The sequence below is a fragment of the Thermobia domestica genome, chromosome 3 (assembly GCF_964235325.1).
Source record: "Thermobia domestica chromosome 3, izTheDome1.hap1.1, whole genome shotgun sequence".
In the NCBI taxonomy this organism is placed as follows: Eukaryota; Metazoa; Arthropoda; class Insecta; order Zygentoma; family Lepismatidae; genus Thermobia; species Thermobia domestica.
In genome coordinates, this window is record NC_137456.1 from 146,136,738 (window position 1) to 146,155,420 (window position 18,683).

The 18,683-nt window shown below is 36.8% G+C and overlaps 2 protein-coding genes across 2 annotated transcripts in view; both read right to left on the bottom strand.

The window, feature by feature from the left end:
* Positions 1-533, bottom strand: part of LOC145681322 (mucin-2-like) — an 83,119-nt gene extending 82,586 nt beyond the window's left edge. The window contains exon 1 of the mRNA XM_081752981.1: positions 416-533. The gene's annotated coding sequence lies outside the window, so the exon portion shown is untranslated. The remainder of the gene's footprint in view (positions 1-415) is intronic.
* LOC145680794 (kielin/chordin-like protein) overlaps positions 1-18,683 on the bottom strand; it is a 222,949-nt gene that overhangs the window by 98,918 nt on the left and 105,348 nt on the right. The window lies entirely within an intron of this gene.

Consider the following 18,683-nt stretch of genomic DNA (forward strand, 5'->3'; position numbering starts at 1 on the left):
ATAATCCTAAGTACAGGAACAAAAATAAAAGAACTCAAATTACATACATTTAAACTACAAATTTAATTCAGTAGTTTTCTTCTTTTTCTGTTTTTCTTTTCTTTCTTTCTTTCTTTCTTTTTTTTTTCGTGTTTCGAGTAGTGATTGTGTAAAATAAAATAACTATTTTTTAAGGGAAAAGGGAAACAAACATTTTCGGATCCCCACTTCAGTTGTAAAAAGAGTCGTTACTAGGGTTAAAAAGGACTGTCCCGACTAAATCAGGACGTCTTATTGCATTAGCTATAACATCTTATTTTAACGAAAGCAACATAGACAAGAGACCTACAGGTCGCACAGTTATAAACATAGTGAATGAACAATGATTGTACTTGAGAATAAGGAAAATACATAATAGTTTTACATGTATACTTACGGTTTATTACTTTAACTGTTCCTGGAATTGCAGAATAAGTAGATCAGAAAATCATAGACAACTAAGGCGGTGATAGCTAGTCTTGTATATAACCTTAAATAGCGCTTATTGTCTACGAGTGATAAAAAGAATAATGAACGTAGTAGTTAGTAGTGTTAGTAGTGCACTTGTTTTGATTAAATTCTTATAGAAGTTTACATCCAGTAAAAGACTTCTCTAGGTTAAGTTAATGTTTTGTGACTATCAGTTAACAAGGCTACTGTTATAAGGCAAATGTTACCAATAAACAAGTTTAAAGTAGAAGCCGCTCGAGTAGCTATAACGATTTGTTTTGCATATATATATATCCCACAAACTTCATTAAGAGAGCTGCTGATTTAGGCAATCAAACGAATACAATGGATTATTATCTTCGATTCCATGAACTTTCTTCAATGGCGTCTCCTCTCTTTCTTTAAGTCTGTAATAGCTTTTCTTTATAAGAGAAAGAGCGTCATTTATTTTTCACTGCACGCACTGGAGAGGAAGTCAATCGTCGGTAAATGAAATGGACGGGATTTCTAATACAAGAAAATATTAATCAATACTGGATTTAAATTTTGTACTATGCATAAAATTCGGAGTTACGGTTTGTAGCTACAATTCTTCAATATAATACTGGTATATAAATATAATTCAAGTATAAACCAGATTAAATAAGTACAAACTACTAGGCCACTGAAATATAAATTGCTGGGTAATCATCCGTAGCAATGGAATATAGACAAATAATATGATACATAAAGATCTATACTTGTTTGCGCCTGAAACGTCTGTTATTGTGACTTATGTCCACTGCGACTTTGATAGATAATAATTTTTACCAAGAAAATAAAAAAACTGTCAAATATTAGACTTCCAATCTTTGCTATGTATAAGTTTCCGAAGTCTTATGAAACGGCTTTATCCATCTATCCTTCAATCTGTCGACAGATATCAGGACAAAACGGCAAGAGGTATTGAGAACCTTTTTTTTCAATCGATTCAATAACCCAAGAATAGATATCATTTCTCTCTTAAACCTATACTAAAACCGGAAGTGATTCAACTTCACGGTTTCTTGTTTCAATCTTTATCATCATAGAACAAAAGCAGTAAAAGATAACGAAAATATGAAATGAAATATTCCAATTTAGCGTCCCACGATTGTGTTCTTTAGGCTAAGGGAGAAGATGATTAAGGCAAGTGAATAATGATGGAAGGATTAATGGAAGGAGAAAAAATGGGAGGAAACGGAAGTACTCTGAGAAAATCCACAAACACAATGTCGTCTCTAACAAACTTACTTGGCTGGGAATCAATCCACGGACCCAGCACACCAGAGGTAAGCAGTCTACCACTGAGCCAGCGTGTGTCGGTATTAATTGATAACGAGTAATGGCTTCTTAGTATGGATTCAGCGTCCGAGGTACAGATTCTAAGTTCGATTTTATTATTCAATTGTGGTTTTTAGTTATACGTGTAATACTACTAATTTGAGTGTTGAATTTACATAGTTTAGAAGAATGCTGTAGTTTCACACTGTGGAACGAAACTCACTTGTTATTTACCACAAGACGACGTACACCAGTGGCGTATCTAGTCCGGGGTCGGGGATCCTAGGCCCCCTCAGTTTTTTTAGTGAAAAATAATTGAAGCTATTATTTATATATTTTTGAAAGTTTGCTCTAAACTTATGATATACCTATCATAGTGTGGCTTCTGACTGACCACCTAGTTTTTCAGTTCTACATCCGTCTCTGACATACGTACGGCTTAACACCACACACGATCAATTTATTCAATTTTCCCGAAAACTACATATAATAATTTATCTGTCTGCATGCTATTTGGGTCAGGTCAATATGATTTATCGACTAATATATGCCTCAAATTTGAATAATACGTATTTTAGTTAAACAGAAATAAAAATTTTTAGAGTTATGATAATTTGATTCTGTATGTTATTAACTATAATATGTATTCTCGTCTTATTAGTATCTTATTGAAGAAAATAAAGAGGATATATTTCGATTAGAGTTACAACTCAATAAGTGATATGGTTCCCATATCTCGTAAATTTCCAGGTTGAAAAAGACATTCATTTTTGTCCATATACTCCGTAACCACTCATGGGCTTTTACATTTACTTATCATTTTTTCTTTTTTCACATTAGTACGATCTATCATTGCTATATACGCTTCATCTTTGGACATTTTATTTCCGTTAAAAGTTGGTAATATTGTAGTTTATACTAATTTTATAGCAGGTTTCTATAAAAATTGTTTGCAGTCTTTAAGAACAAAAGGAAATTAAATGAAAATTTAAGTTTTACGTCCCATGGTTATGCCGGCGGGGGTAAGGTAGACGGTGATGATGAGAAATGAATGAAAGAAAAAGTGGAATTAAGAAAGTGGAAGGAAACGGAAGAACCCCGAGAAACCCTACACACATGGTCTTTGTCCACAACGAAGTCCATTTGGTGCGAGCTAGCATCGAACCAAGGGCCCCATGCACCAGAATTGAACGCTCTACCAGTTAGCCTCCGCGACACGTTTTACGAACAAATGGGTATAACTTACGTTAGTGTAAGTAAGATGTTGTTATTGCGAATCTGTAATTATGGTGATTTCTCGCAAACGTTTCCCAGACAACATGCACTGAGATAAAAATGGAGGTGGCGTTTTTAAAAACGTAGGTTACATTCGTAATTCATGTAGTTTTTGGATCTAACGTACAACCGTATATAACATTCTGCAGCAAACATATCGCTGAAAAAGTATGTGTTATACGTACTGCCCGTATAAGTGTAATGATGACAGTTATGTGACGTCATCTGCAGTAACAGTGCATGCGGAGGTAACATCTAGCTTTGTGACGTCAGGACCGTATATACCATATGGATTAATGATGATGACACACTATCAGGATGGAGCATAATTTCAAGAAGTATGTAATATACGTTTTGTTAGTATGTTTCTTGCATTCAACCCCAAGACAGCATCTATATTGTACTTATGACCCGTACGTATGTCTGGATACAATGTACGTATTGTACGTGTGTATTATACAGATTTTCCTTATGTTGCACACAGCTTGTCTAAATACAGCATACAGAATATCCGTATGGACCATACAAATTGCACATATGTAGCTTACAGACTGTGCGCACGCAGTATATAGATTATACGCATGTCGCGTACAGGTTGACCATATGTAATGTGTGGATTGGATGTAGGTAGCTTACAGGTTATGCATATAAAGTATATGGATTTTACGTATGTCGCATACGTTTTGCCTTTTTGTAATATACGGATTGAACGTATGCAGTATATAGATTGTACGTATATTGCACCATTATTGAAGTACTGCAACATACTACATACAACCTCACAGTAATGTTATCATATACTGCTTTACTCTGTATGAAAACAAAAATATCTCAACATATGGATCATCTCCTTGGTACCAATAATACTAAAATTAACAATACTACACTTCTCGAAACTTAGGTTGAAGCAATTCCACTGTGAAAAAAAAAAATAAATGATTTCATGTACTGTGTGGCCCATAAGTATGGACTTCGTGCTAATATTTGGAAAGCTGATCCGAAGCTAAACGTTGAAAAGTGTCCCAGGCGTTTATTTTGGAATTATTGACAGAAAGAGGATGAATCATATGTTAAGCTATTATTGTTTTTATACAGAATAATTAGAATGCGGCAACATTACAGTAAGGCTGTATCACCCGTTTTGCTGTATGTTGCAACATTCTAATAATAATGTAAAACATACAGCCCCGTGAATTCATATACTCGAACTAAATAATAATAATAATAATAATAATAATAATAATAATAATAATAATAATAATAGTAATAATAAACAATCATGTATGCAACTGCAACTATGCAAGCACTCCTGATTTACCAAATTAAAACGATCTCAACGATTTATCCCTCTACACCTCGCCGCCATCTTCGTCGCCTCCGTAGCGAAGTAGGAAAAATACGTGCCTAGTAATCGTTAGTTTGGTGATTCACGCCCACTTCGTGATCCTTTTATTTAGTACTTTTTTTATTGTTTTTTTAGACTCATCTTGATGTAAACAAATCACAAATATAGGCGATTTAACACATTTTGGGAGAGTAATTTTGTTATTCATTGGCATTTTGTCGCATCTCTTTGCCACTGGTGGGCCGCTGGTCTGGTGATATAATTTTCAACACAGAAGTGGGGCTACTGCGGATCGTAGCTGCGGGGTTACCAAATTTGGCGAGATATCGCTAGTTGCCCATCGGTGGTCCACCGACGTTTACAGCATGGAGAATATAGTTCAACTGAACAACAAAGAAAATAGTGGGAAAATTAGAAAGGACCAAAACTGAATAGTTTACATCGCTCATTTCGAAATACAGCTAGCAGATCAAACTTACAAAGAATGACAAAAATTAGTGAAGGGGTCTTTCCTGGTAAGATAGTGAAATTGGGTCCAAATTGATCCAAATTGGGTCGCTATTGGTCCAAAATATTACCCTTGACCTAAAACTACCTCAAAAAAAATTTTGACCCCCTACTCCCTCTCCTTACCGAATTATCGTATCATACATGCTCAAAATTGAACATTTCTTAATTTTGGTGGGGGTGGTCCAGAAAGTTTGAAAGTTTCACAGATCGTAGATACTATCTAGATGCAAATGTGCATTTTTTTTTCAAAACTATCGATTAGTATTTTCCTAATTTTTTTGCGTGTTGAAAATTTCAAAAAATGTAGAAAAAATGTTTTGTGTGGGGGACATGTTCCTGATTTTTTAGTGAAAAAAATTGTTATATCCTTATGTACACCATATTTTTTTTCGGGGCCTGAAAGTAATGGCAACATTGTCAAAAAGAAATAAAACTGAAAACAAACGTGTTTTTCGCACATTTTCTCCACCATTTTAGGGCCCTCAAGCTGAGGATCCCCTTCAAAGAATTTTTTTGAAGAAGTTCACAACTTTCCTTTCTCTTGCGTCCCTTCTGCTTCTGTCGTTTTTCGGCTGCTTCGATTGTGTTCATTTCGAAACAGAAACATCAAATATTTATCCGCAACAGTGCTTCCACTTCACCCGACAGTATCTACAATCTGTGAGACTTTCAAAACTTTTGGACCACCCCCACCAAAATTAAGAGATATTCAATTTTGAGCATGTATGAGACGATAATTCGGTAAGGGGAGGGGTTCAAAAATTTGGGGGGGGGGGTAGTTTTAGGTCAAGGGTAACCTTTTGAGTGAATAGCAACCCAATTTATATCAAGGGTCAATTTCACTATCTTATTAGGAAAGACCCTTTGGCATTATACTAGGTATAGTTTGTGTATGAGGGGGGAAGCGAGCATCCCCGGAAGAGATACTTTAGTTGATTTCTCAGTTCAATTGATTTGGGGGGGGGGACAAAATGCGATTGAGGAGGAAAATCCCCCTCATCCACCATGATAATTCGCACCCTGGGTGGATCACCTTCATTCACGAACCGCTTCGAGATAATTAACTCCAGCTATCGATTGCAATAAACAGAATTTTTAAAAAATCTCTTTTCTTCAAGAGTTACCATGCGGAGTAAACGATGGACGGACGGACGTACTAACATTAAAATATTAGTATAAGTTCAACTGCGTGATCCTAATAAAGATGTAGATATATTAAGGTGGATCACCACCCGGAAGTCAGTACACATTTCCTTAACTACTGCGCAATGAAACATTACATATTATAAATATTTTACTATAAGATAGAGTAATCTTTCAGCTAGAGCACAAGACACTGATTCATTTCGTTGTGTCTCCTGATATCGATAAATGTAACAAATAAAATAAAATATTTTATTCGTTTTACAGTGAGCGCCCAAGATGCACTTGCTGTTAGATCTTACTAAAAGTGCTCCGTTTTATGACAGGTTTATTTGTATGTGTAAAGTATTTTGAAGTAACAATCTTATCACGAAATAGATATATTGTTTGACCATTTTTCGTGTTATGTTTCCTATTTTATTTAAATATTAATTTACATTTAAGGAAATAGATTTTGAGAAGAAACTTGCGCAGAACGCCATAATGCGTTGTTGCCAAATTTGTACGTTTACTGTAGTAGTCACAGTAAGAAAATTCCTGGATTCTAGCGTCGCAGTTCGAGAAGAGAAATTGCGGTGAGGGTCGAAAACTAATTTCTCCAGTAAGTATCCAAGCAGAATTCCATGATTACTCCTTTTATTATCTGGCATCAGTAAACAGTCGATACTATCTTGCAACGCCACACTATTCAAGCAGCGTTTAGCATAGCACCTAGTGACCCACCTTAAACACGCTGTAGTAATTTGCTTAGTACTGTATGATTTAATCCATATTCGTGTCATTATTATTAAAACTTTACTATTAAATTATACTAGAAGTTGTGACCTAAAACACGTTAATCACACTTATTTTCTGTAAAATAGCAACTAAAAGTGGGTTCCTTAATAAGCAGTCCCCAAGTTTGAGTACTGAAATTATTCAATTTGCGTGAAATTTCTCTACATCAAGCATTCACTTTTTCCTGTTAATAACATTTAATACTTGCAGAACGTATCCGTTTCATTGCGTCAGTCCAACAATTGATGTGCGCCTCCTCATGCTGATAGGGACTAAACTTATAAAAATTCGGATTGTCACTATTCATCTCAGCGACTCCAAAAACTATGAATTCGATAATAACATCGTCAATTTGGACGTTTTATTTTTCACACAATCTCACCCACGATGGGGGCTAAACTGGGACTTGAACGACTTCGGAATTCTTAGTATGCATTCCAGCGAACCCGAAAACTATGTTCGACATTAATATAGATCATTCTCGATTATTTTTACGTATCAACCCACTACCAATTTCTCATATATAGAAAGTGCCTCACCCAGTAAAAGAGAACGTTAAAAAGTGTTAGGACAGTTCTGTTTAGTTTTAATTAAAGAGTTAACATACTGAATTTCAGCTCCATAAGTTGAACGGCTCATGAGATACTCAATTTTTCGAAAGCACACTTAGTGTATGTATTATAATGAAAGCGATATGATAACATCTGACTTCGGAAAAATGAAGAAAAATGGAGGCCTTGAAAGTGAAATGTAGACAAATTAACCCGTGTTTAGAAGATGCTGTATACTGAGCAGAATGGGTCGGTGGGAATAGTGAGTCGATGAGATAGAGTGGGTCAGTGGTTCAGAGTGGATCATGGTAGGTCAGTGTGGATTATTGGGTAATGGGATGCAGTCGGTCACGTCCCGTTGACTCACTCACAAACCTTGACACACTTGACCCACTATCTACTGACCAGGGGTGTAGCCAGCAGGTTTGTGTAGGAGGGGCCCGTCGCTTTTGAGGGTGGGCAACTACAATATACAAAGCCAAAAAAAATGTGTTGCTGCTAGTGCTTTTGAGGCCTGAAAGAAAGGAAAATTTTGTTTTCCTTCTGGAAAACTAAAAGCACTATTTTAGCTTCTTCTTCTTCTTCTTCTTCTTCTTCTTATTATTATTATTATTATTATTATTATTATTATTATTATTATTATTATTTTCTATAAATTATATTCAAGATAGTTTTTATTATTCTTAATCAAGAACTACTGCCCGGAACCAAACGCTATAATTTTGCGCATAACTATAAAGTTAACCAAGAAAGTTCTGTCCCTTTTCGTGGAGGTCTGTGTTCAATTGGACCTCACACCGTGAGTTGAATGCGAGTGGAGATAAGGCGAACGTCAGTTGTTGGTGTGGGTATATCCAACATACTACCTGGTTGTGGGAATTCAGATACATTGTGAACTTGCGTAAAGACAGAGGGAACATGGAACGTCCACAGAGCGTCATAAGAGCATGTATGCTGAACGAGTTCAAATGGAGGTCAAACGCTGCTGTAGCGGAACAGAAGATATGCCAGGCCTTTGGTGAGTTGGTCGTGACGACGCTGACAGTGCAGCGATGGTTTAACAAGTTTAAGGACGATGACGAAACACCCGAAAACACCACGTGCCAGAAGACCAACACATGTACAAAGAGGAATTGGGACTACAATTCAGTGTGTGGAGAAACCATTCGGCAGCACATCCACCAACTTGGGAAGCACTACAAGTTGGGTCGATGGGTCCCACATGTTTTGACTCCGGGCCAGAAGGCAACGTGGCTGTCTCCTGTGTTTATTTACTGTTTCGGAACCATTTCTGGACAGGGCGTTGACATGTGATAAAAAGTGGGTCATATACGAAACTCCACGGCGCCGTCATCATTGGTTAGCATCCCATGAACCGATTTCAAAACAGCCGAAACCAGCATTACTCCAGAAGAAGGTCCTCCTGTGTGTTTGGTGCATCGTGCATCGGGAACTGCTACCAGCTGGTCAGAGTATCAATGCAATTGTGTAGTGTCAGCAGCTGAGCTGTGCTCAAGAAAAAGCTGAAACTCTAGAGCCATCATTTCTGAATTACAAATGGGTCCTCGTTTACGGGACAACGCTAAGTCCCACGTGGCTAGGATGACTCAGGACACCATTTTCCGCCTTGGATGGGAAACAATATTATATCCACTATATTCCCCGTGTGTTTCACCGACCGATTATCACCTGTTCCATTCTTTGGACAATCATCTTAGAGGACGCCAGTTCAAATCCCTAGCAGAAGTCCAAAATGCACCTGATACCTAATTCGTTTCACGGCCCACCAAGTTCTACCGCGATGGATTCCATGGCCTTCCAGATCGTTTTCAGAAGGTCGTCGATGCTATGGGGACTATTTTTGATCTACCAAGTTAGATGACATATGGATGTTCGAAGGTCATGGGTGAAAAAGCAAAAAAACTTTTCTTGGTTACCTTTATATTTCAATTTAAGACCTTGTACAAGATTGATTCCTGACAAAAAATATTTATTATTTGTGACTAAAAAAAAATAATAATTTTATTACACTGAGTAGAAATAAAAGAGAGAGCGAATGAAATCCAAATTGAAAAAAAAAAACAACATCGTTTCTCACCAAATTTTCCATCCTCTATGTCTTTTAAAACACATGTTAAAGCATATAAAAATATACTGTACTTACAAATCAGTTTAGTACCTTTGTTGTATGGCTGTATTTGTAGTACCTTGCTAAAACGTTTGTCTTCAAACTGTCACATATAAATCGCAATAAATTGTGTAATCTGCTGTCACAAAAAAGTATCCTAATTTTCGATCGGTATAAGGAACAAATACTATTTTTCGATCGGTATGGAAAAACAACATTTTTCCATACTATTTTACTGTAAATTATTAATTGTCAATAAACTTTGTTACTTTTAAATGAATGAAGCGAGATAATTTTACTATGATGTTTTAAAAGCTGGTCATTTAAGGTGGGGGGCAGAAAACTATTTGGGGGACCTGGCCACGATGGGCCCCCTTGCTACACCCAGGGCCGTGCTGGGATACTAATGAGGGCGGTGGACAAGTCTACTAAAAGGGCGCCCATACAAACGGGAATATATAAATATATATATATGTATATATATATATATATATATATATATATATATATATATATATATATATATAATTTGAAAGAAAGTATAAATGCCTTTCTATATCAAAATTACCATAGTAGTTGAAAACAAGATTCTTAAACCAATATTCGAACTCCAAGAGGAACGGGAATGGGGAACAGCAGAAACTCCATAACGATGAACTGCATAATTTTATACCGTTTACAAAAAAAAAAAAAAAATGTTAGGGTCGTCAAGTCTAGGAGGCTCAAACGGGCAGGTTATGTAGCCAGAATGGAAGAAATTAGAAACGCTTTCAAAGTTCGAACTGGAAATCCAAATAGGAAAACGAAAATTCGGAAGACCGAGGCGCAGATGTGAGGACAATATTAAAATGGTTCTCACAGAGAATGAAATATAAAGTAGAAACTGGGTCCAGTAGGCTAAGGACAGAAATCAATGGATAGCTTTTGTAAATGAAGCATTGAACCTCCTGTGTCCATAGGCCATAGAGCTATATTAAGTTGTTGATACATTTAGCTTCTTGAAAGAAAGTATAGATGCCTTTCTATATCAAAATCATCACCAAATTTGCTTTAGTATTAACGTAAATACCTAATTTGTGGCAACCTTGAAACGAAATCCTCTTTACTAGAGAAAAAAAATGAAATGAAATCTTTGAGTTTTAGGTCCCACGGTTATGCCGATTAGGCTAAAGGAGATAATGATGATGAGAAATGAGTGAAATGGTGGAATGAAGAAAGTGGGAGGAAACGGGAGAACCCGAGAAAACCCACGATCACAGTGTTTGTCCACCACAAAGTCCACATGGCGCGAGCTGGGATCGAACCAGGGACCCCAAGCACCGGAGGTGAACGCTCTACCACTGAGTCACTGTGACCCCGTTACTTTACTAGAGAAAAACATTTTAGTTCCTGTAGTAACATTTCTGTCAAATAAAAAGAATTAAATGTATCAACAACTTAATGGAGCAGTTCGAGTTAAAAACAAGTGTGGTGCAATAGAAAGAGAAACAAAAAATAAGAGACCTGTATTTTTTTATATCTTGATAGACCGTCTCGTTCAGCTTCTACAGGCATTTTTTTTTTGATGAATCGTAAATGGTGACGTCATGGGTGAGATACGCGAGAAACTCAATGTGAGTCAGCAACCAATACCTTGTACGCAGCTGATAAACCTTTTAATAGTGCATTGGATTTAATAGATTGTGTTTTGGATTTGTTAGCAGTCTTTCTTTGTGTTGAATTCTTGAGGGAAGTTTTTGTTAGTTGTTTTTCCTACAGCATTACTATAAAAAGAGTAGAGAGAGAGAGAAAGAGAGAGAGAGAGAGAGAGAGAAAGAGAGAGAGAGAGAGAGAGAGCAGTAATTACGTTTGTTGTGCGAAACAGTGCTTCTACCAGACATGTTTTTAGGGTGCACTGTCTCCCGGAGCTCTGAGAGATTCCCCCGGAGGAGACCAAAATAATACGTCTATAATGTAATAAATATAATAGTACTTACTGGGTAAAAATAATGTGCCTCTCCGAACACTTAGTGTCCCCCCCGGATATTTTTCTGAAAGAAACACTAGTGTATTGTGTATTTCAGATGTAAAGCATCACGGACAGTAGCCAATGCTGCACGATATTTCGCGCGGTGTTGCCGGATTGCGGACTCCCCTTTCCCTTCTCGCTCTTCCTCCAGCTGAGATTATGACACATAAATTTGCAACATTACTCACAATGTAACAATATTATTCCAGCAAAATCTGGAATTTTGACTGTGCATCCTAAAAGTATATATAGCAACTAAATTACTTACCTCTTATCTACTCCAGTGGAACTGCTAAAGGCTCGTCTTCCCCACTACTTTCACTATCGTCTATGTCAGTTAATATTTCGTCATTGTCTGAATCTGAGTCTTGTAAATTTACTATTATGGGTTCCAAAATTTCGTCACGTCCTATTTCTTTCATGAAGTCATCTTCTTGTAATTTGTCCGTGTGTTGTACACAAGATTGCCAGTCGTTTTGCGTTACGCTATCAATTTCTTCGTTTATCAGTCTTTCAACGTCTGTCAACTTGAATGTCTTATTTCTTGTTGCAACTCCTCTCTTTACTTGAGCCCATATAAGCTCGATTGGGTTGTATTGACAATGATAGGGTGGTAACCTTACTATCTCGTGTCCGTTTTCGTTTGCCAGTTGGTCTAGTTCGTACATTTTAGATTGGTTTTTGAACGGCATTACGCGCTGCAATAGCTCAACCTTAGTTTCTGTTGCCGAAGATTCAACACCTTTTTGGTGTAACCATTCAACAATGGCATCTTTCCTAGTTGATGAATTTGGAATTTTATTTGTGACGACTGAATGATAAGGGGCATTATCCATTATTATAATGCTATCCTCCTCTAAATAATTTAGAAATCGGTTCAAAAATCAATCCTTAAATGTAGCACTTGTCATTTCTTCGTGATAGTCGGAAGTTGATTTAGACCGAAATATCCACTTACTTTCAGGTATAAATCCAGTTTTTGCAGATCCCACATGACAGACAATAAGTCTGTTTCCTTTTCCCGGAGGCACCTTTAATCCACCGTTTTTTGTGGAATTTTGCCAAACGGACTTATGTGAATGATTTTGATTTACCCAAGTCTCGTCCAAGTAAAATATTGGTCTTGTGTCGCCAGAAGTCCGAATTTCATGCATCTTCCGAAGAAATTTTAGTCTTGCCGCCACAATATCACTCCTCTCCATTAAAAACTTACGTCCGTCGGTTGTTTTCTTATACCTGAAACCTAAAGCCCGGAGTATTCTGTAAGTGGATGACTTGGAACCTGTAAAGGAAATCTTACTTTTCAAAGCATTTGTGATTTTTTGCAAAGTCGGAAATTCGCCTTGGTCATAAAAGTCAAAAACAGTCCTGCGTACTACGTCCTTGTCAAAGTCATTAAGGTTTGTGAGCCTTTTGGGAGGTCCTTTGTGTTTTCTAGGAGATAGAAAAACTGGAATATTACTGGGAGGCAGCTTTCTTGCCTCCACGCAGATTTGTGACACTGTGGCTCGATTTATCCCGCAAGCTTGTGCTGTTAGGCTTTGACACGTTTTAAAGTTAAGTTTCTTTCTTTCTTCTTCTGATGAGTATTTCTTTAAAAAATTGTAAATACAAAAAATAATTCTCCGAGCTTGACTTCGAAGCACTTCTTTTTTAGAAAACCCCGCACTTGCACTCGGTTTGCTTAAAGACATTGTCAATTCTAGTTTTCGGAGATCAAACGAACTACCACGAAAGAAAACAACCCAGATACTGATGAATTCTGTTTATGCTAGAAGAGAAGTTTCGTTCCTACACGAATAGCCCCTTTGTTCTTATCAGTTTTCATAACAAATAACACTCTTGGGGCTTGGTCTAGGTCTCACGAAAACAATCCGTCTGATTCTTAAGCAAGTCCATACGATCGAGTTTGTTTTGGGTTACGATAATTTACGACACCATTCAGAATCCTGGTGCTTTTGAATCCCTGCTTGAGGGGAAAAGAGGGAATAAGTGGTCGCATATATGTAACGTAGTGAAACGTGAAAGAAAAAAATAAACAAAACATACTGCTTTTCTTTCTGTCGAATAAGGAAGAATCTATCTGGAAGTGAACTTCAAACCAATACTACGAACTTCCCATACTTTGTTCTTACGATGCCTTGTTCTTACTACTCTCAAGGGTGTAACCACGGGAGAAAAGGGGACTTTGTCTTTCCAAATTATTTCCAACCCCGAAATGAGGTTCGTTTGGTATATGTTTAATAAACTTATTTAATAGTTAATGTAAATGAGGGACGTTTATGATAAAACATGAAAATTAAAAAAGAAATCATCAGTACGGTTTTTGTACCTAATTAAAATAGCTAAAATTAATCATATGCTTTACATTCTCATTTCCCTTTCTGTGTGAAGTCTCTATATTATTGCATAATAATAGGGCCTATCTGAGTTGATATTTTTTTTTTTTTCAAGTTTTTTCCTTTACTATTTTAACCCACATAAACACAAAGTCAGATAAACAGATTGCCAAAAACAGCATTTGTTTTCTTATGAATAGCTTATTGATTCATCTTTTACAATCCGGTTTTTAACTTCAGTACTGTCAAGATCCGTCTTTTGATAAGGTAGCATTGTGAAAATATAATATGTGTATAGTATGTATGTATGTATGGTGAATTAAAATGCTTTCATGTTGTGAAAGAGGTAATTTGTTCTGCTTTTAATATGTGAAAAGCTTGCCTCCCCTTTTAAGTAATGTACCCCTAGAACAACCTACTGGCTACACCCCTGATTATCCTGTAATAAAAGTTGAGAGTTTTATTTGCAATTCGAAACAAAATCCACTGGAAATTAGACGCGGGACTCAACGCTCGTTTTACTAATGGTTTTATATGGTAACCTTTCAAAGCGTGTATCACGACAACCAGTTGACATAGAAAGATGTAGTTTTCACGTGTGTGTTCGTAATTCTTTTCTCCACTTCCTAAAGTGAGCAGTTAATGTGCTAATGCAATATTTCCAAGTAGCGCCTCTGATATTGTCAAGATTCGCTGTAGCGCGAGAAGCCAGTGTGCAGAACTGCTTGTCGCGAACTGTCAACACCGCTCAATGCCAATTGGGCGCCGTGTGAAGCCAACTCAAGGCCATATCGTTTCTCATTTGAAATCTGCTGTAAAGTAGAAAACACGTGTTAGTACAGCGCGTGCTGTCTGTGAAGTGAAGTAGAAATGCCTAACAGCTGCTGTGTTTTCGGTTGTAATTCTTGTGCAATTGCAATTGAAGCTGAGGACGTAAAGTATCTTTTCTTACGTTTCTAAGTCGTGAGAAATCACCAGATCGATATAAATTATGGCCCAAGAAAATCAATGGGAAAAAATGTACCAAATAAAATCACTCGTGTTCCAAACATCTTGAAGAGCTTACCTTCGAGAAGTCCAGTTTACTGAAAGAAAAGTTAATGCCAGTGGCGGATCTAGGCTAGGCCGGGTGCCTAGGCCCCCCAGTTTTTGAGTGAAAAAAATGATTTAAGCTATTATTTAGATATTTTTTGAAAGTTTTTAGTAAACATGATATACATATCATAGTCTGGGTTCTGACTCCCCCCCCATAGTTTTTACCGTCTAGATTCACTTCTGGCTAATGCCAGGAGAATTATTTACACGCAAACTGAGAAAGAATGCTGTTCCAAGTATATAATTGAAAGGTTTAAAATCCGAGCCATTGAACAAGCACCGATCTAGGTCCAGTTACCAACGTACAAATATCGTACAAGACGCAACTGACGGTTGTAGTCAAGACGAGGCATTAGAGGGTAATAGAGACGATGCCACTCATGATTCTGAAGATCCTGCTTTAGAAATAAGCTATACAATGTGAATTAGGGAGTGAAATATACCGGCTTGTAGAAGGAATCAGTGATGATGACTGTTCCTCAAGATATTGGTCCATCGTTTAATTTCTCTGTATCATGTGACAATGCTGATAAAACGGGTGAAGAGAGCTGTTCCACGGACACCTATGAGAATGAAAGAAATTTAACCGGTGAAGTGTTTTTCGTATTCTGGCAAACTTTACAGATGTTATTTCATTTTTGCCTCATGTGTTGCGCTCCTGTACATACCTTGAAGCACAAAATTATAGGGTCAGCGTTAAAAATTGCAACAAAACGTGAAAATGAACATACTTATGTTTGGGAATCGGAAGAATGATTAAAGAAAAGGTACTTAGGTGTTGCAGCAATCTCGTTTGCCATCTATTTACATATTGTTTTTTTTCTTCGAAACACTGAACTCATGCTTTATAGGATACGTTTTATAATATTATAAAAACGTTTGTACAGCCCACCATCAGATATCATTTACTACATGCAGATGATATTTGTAAGTGTTTGCAATCAGTTTTGGAAAAGGAAGCCGCACTTAGAACGTGCCACTGCACCTCTCACAAACGAAATGCTTGGCACTGTGTAGTATGTAAGCCTGCTCTCGCTCCTTGCCCACCTATGACGTCATCACAAAATCTTTCTTCCTCTGTTACTCGACTGAACGACTGAACGTATCGCGATCAAACAAACACCACTCCTTTTAGAATTTTCAACTCTACAAATGGAAATAAATTGTAAAAAATGCATTTCTAAATCGAACTGCTCCTTTAATATAGCTCTATGGAATTGGACACAGGAGGTTCAGTGCTGCAAAACCTATCCATTGATTTCCGTACTTAGCCTACTGGACCCAGTTTCTACTTTATATTTCATTCTCTGTGAGAACCATTTTAATATTGTCCTCCCATCTGCGCCTCGGCCTTCCTAATTTTCGTTTTCCTATTTGAATTTCCAGTTCGAACTTTGAAAGCGTTTCTAATTTTTTCCATTCTGGCTACATAACCTGCCCGTTTGAACCTCCTAGACTTGATGATCGTAACAATGTAATGTTTTTGTAAACAGTATAAAATTATGCAGTTCATCGTTATGGAGTTTCCGCCATCCCCCATTCCCGTTCCTCTTGGAGTTCAAATATTGATTTAAGAATCTCGTTTTCAAATACTATCAGTCTGCGATTTTTCCTCAGAGTCAGTGACAATGTTTCGCAACCATACAGCACAACAGGCATGATTATAGTTTTATATTTTAAGCTAAAATTCTTCGACAGAATTCGCGACAACAAAAGATATTTTACTGAATAATAACACGAAATCAATTCTTTCAGTTGACATCTTTTTTTTTTTGTGATTATGGTTTTGGTCTGTTAATAATGATTCTAGATATTTGAAAGTATCCACTTTGTCGAAAAAAAATATTATTAAGTATTTTAACGCATCCATAAAATGCAGTATTACGATCCCGACAAACTTCCATTTATTTAGTTTTCTCTGCATTTACTTTTAAGCCCATATCTCTGCAAGCGTTAAGTAAGATTTCTGCATTCCTTTCTATTGTTCTATCATCCCCTATTAAATTTACATCATAAGCATACGCCATAAACTGGTAAATACAAATTCAGCTCTAGGACCTGACTCCTGTCTTTGATTTTCCTTATAGTGTTCTCCAGAACAAAGTTAAATAATAATAGCGACAACACATCTCTTTCTTTCAGGCCATTCTCAACGTGAAAGCTCGTGAACAAGAATTTTTCTACTCGACCCTTACTTTGGGATTCATTTAAACATATCTTAATCAATATATCTTTCTCGGTATTGCAAATTCTGTAAGCATGTTGTATACACGACTCCAAAAGTGCATTACCACCTGCAATTCTCGTTTTCCTGCAATAGCAGGCAACCCAAAAAGCTCGGCGGTTCGGTTGGTTCCGAATTCGAAAGGCGCTGGACCAAACCTCAAATCTGTAATAAATATATCAGTGTGGCAAACTGCAAATAAGGGAATAAAACAAATTGTTAAAAATGACAATAATATTATCGTGACGGAGATGGATGACATCAAAAGTTACAAAATGATCTTACTTAAGCAGTTCAAACAAGATGAATGGCAAGAAACATATATAAGGGGAAAGCATTTCTCTCCTCACCTCCCAAAAAAAGAATCTCATAAAAAAGAAAAAGTTACATAAAGTTACATAAGTTTTAATATAAAAGTCCCACTCTATATTGTGAAAGTTGACACCCAAAACGCAAAAACAACTGAACCAAAGTCAATGAAATTGTGCACAGATATTGTAGACGTAAAAGGAGGGAATACGACTTTCGTATTTTCCTGGAAAAAACGGCTGGGTGGGGCACGGACCCGTCCAAACCTTTGATCACGAAATATCATAACTGCTAGTAACAGTATGTCAGAAGTGTGTAAAAGACATGAAGAATTGCAACGAAATTTTTTTTTATTGAAAATACGCAAAAACTAAAGGAATACGGGCTTTTTAAATTTTCTGCGGAAAAACGGATTTAGGGGCAAAAGGTCCCACCCAAAATTTTGAAACTTAACGTCCGAAAGGCAACAAGAAGTGAACCGAAGTGAACGAAATTAAGGCAGATGTTGCAAACGTAACATGAAGATACGAGTTTTGTATTTTTCTCGAAAAAACGGTTGGGTGGGGCGCCGATCCCTCCAAATATTTGATCACGAAAAGTGAAAAGGCTAGTAACAGTATGACAGTCAGATGTGTGTAAAAAACATGAAACATTGAAACGAAACTTCTTGTATGGATAATACACAAAAAATAAAGGAACACAGGATTTTCTATGTTCTTCGCAAAGACGGTTTTAGGGGGCAACCTCAAAATTTTGAAATTTGACGCCCGAAAGGAAAGAAGAAGTGAACCGAAGTGAAAGAAATTTTTCTCAGGTATTGTAGATATAAAATGTAGGAATACGGGTTTAGTATTTTTCTGGAAGAAACGATTAGGTGGGGCACTAACCCCTCCAAACCTTTGATCACGAAATATCAAAAGTGCTAGTAACCGTATCTGAGATGTGTGTAAAGGACATGAAGAATTGCAACGAAACTTTATGTATGGACTAAAAAATAAATGAATATTTTTTTTTATTTCCCGCGGAAAAACGGTTTTAGAGGGAAAAAGCTCCCACCCAAAATTTTAGAAGTTGACGCCCGAAAGGCAGAAGAAAAAATGAAATCTTTGTGTTTTACGTCCCACGATTATGCCGGTTAGAATAAAGGAGACGGTGATGATGAGTAATGAATGAAATGGTGGAATGAAGAAAGTGGGAGGAAACGGAGAA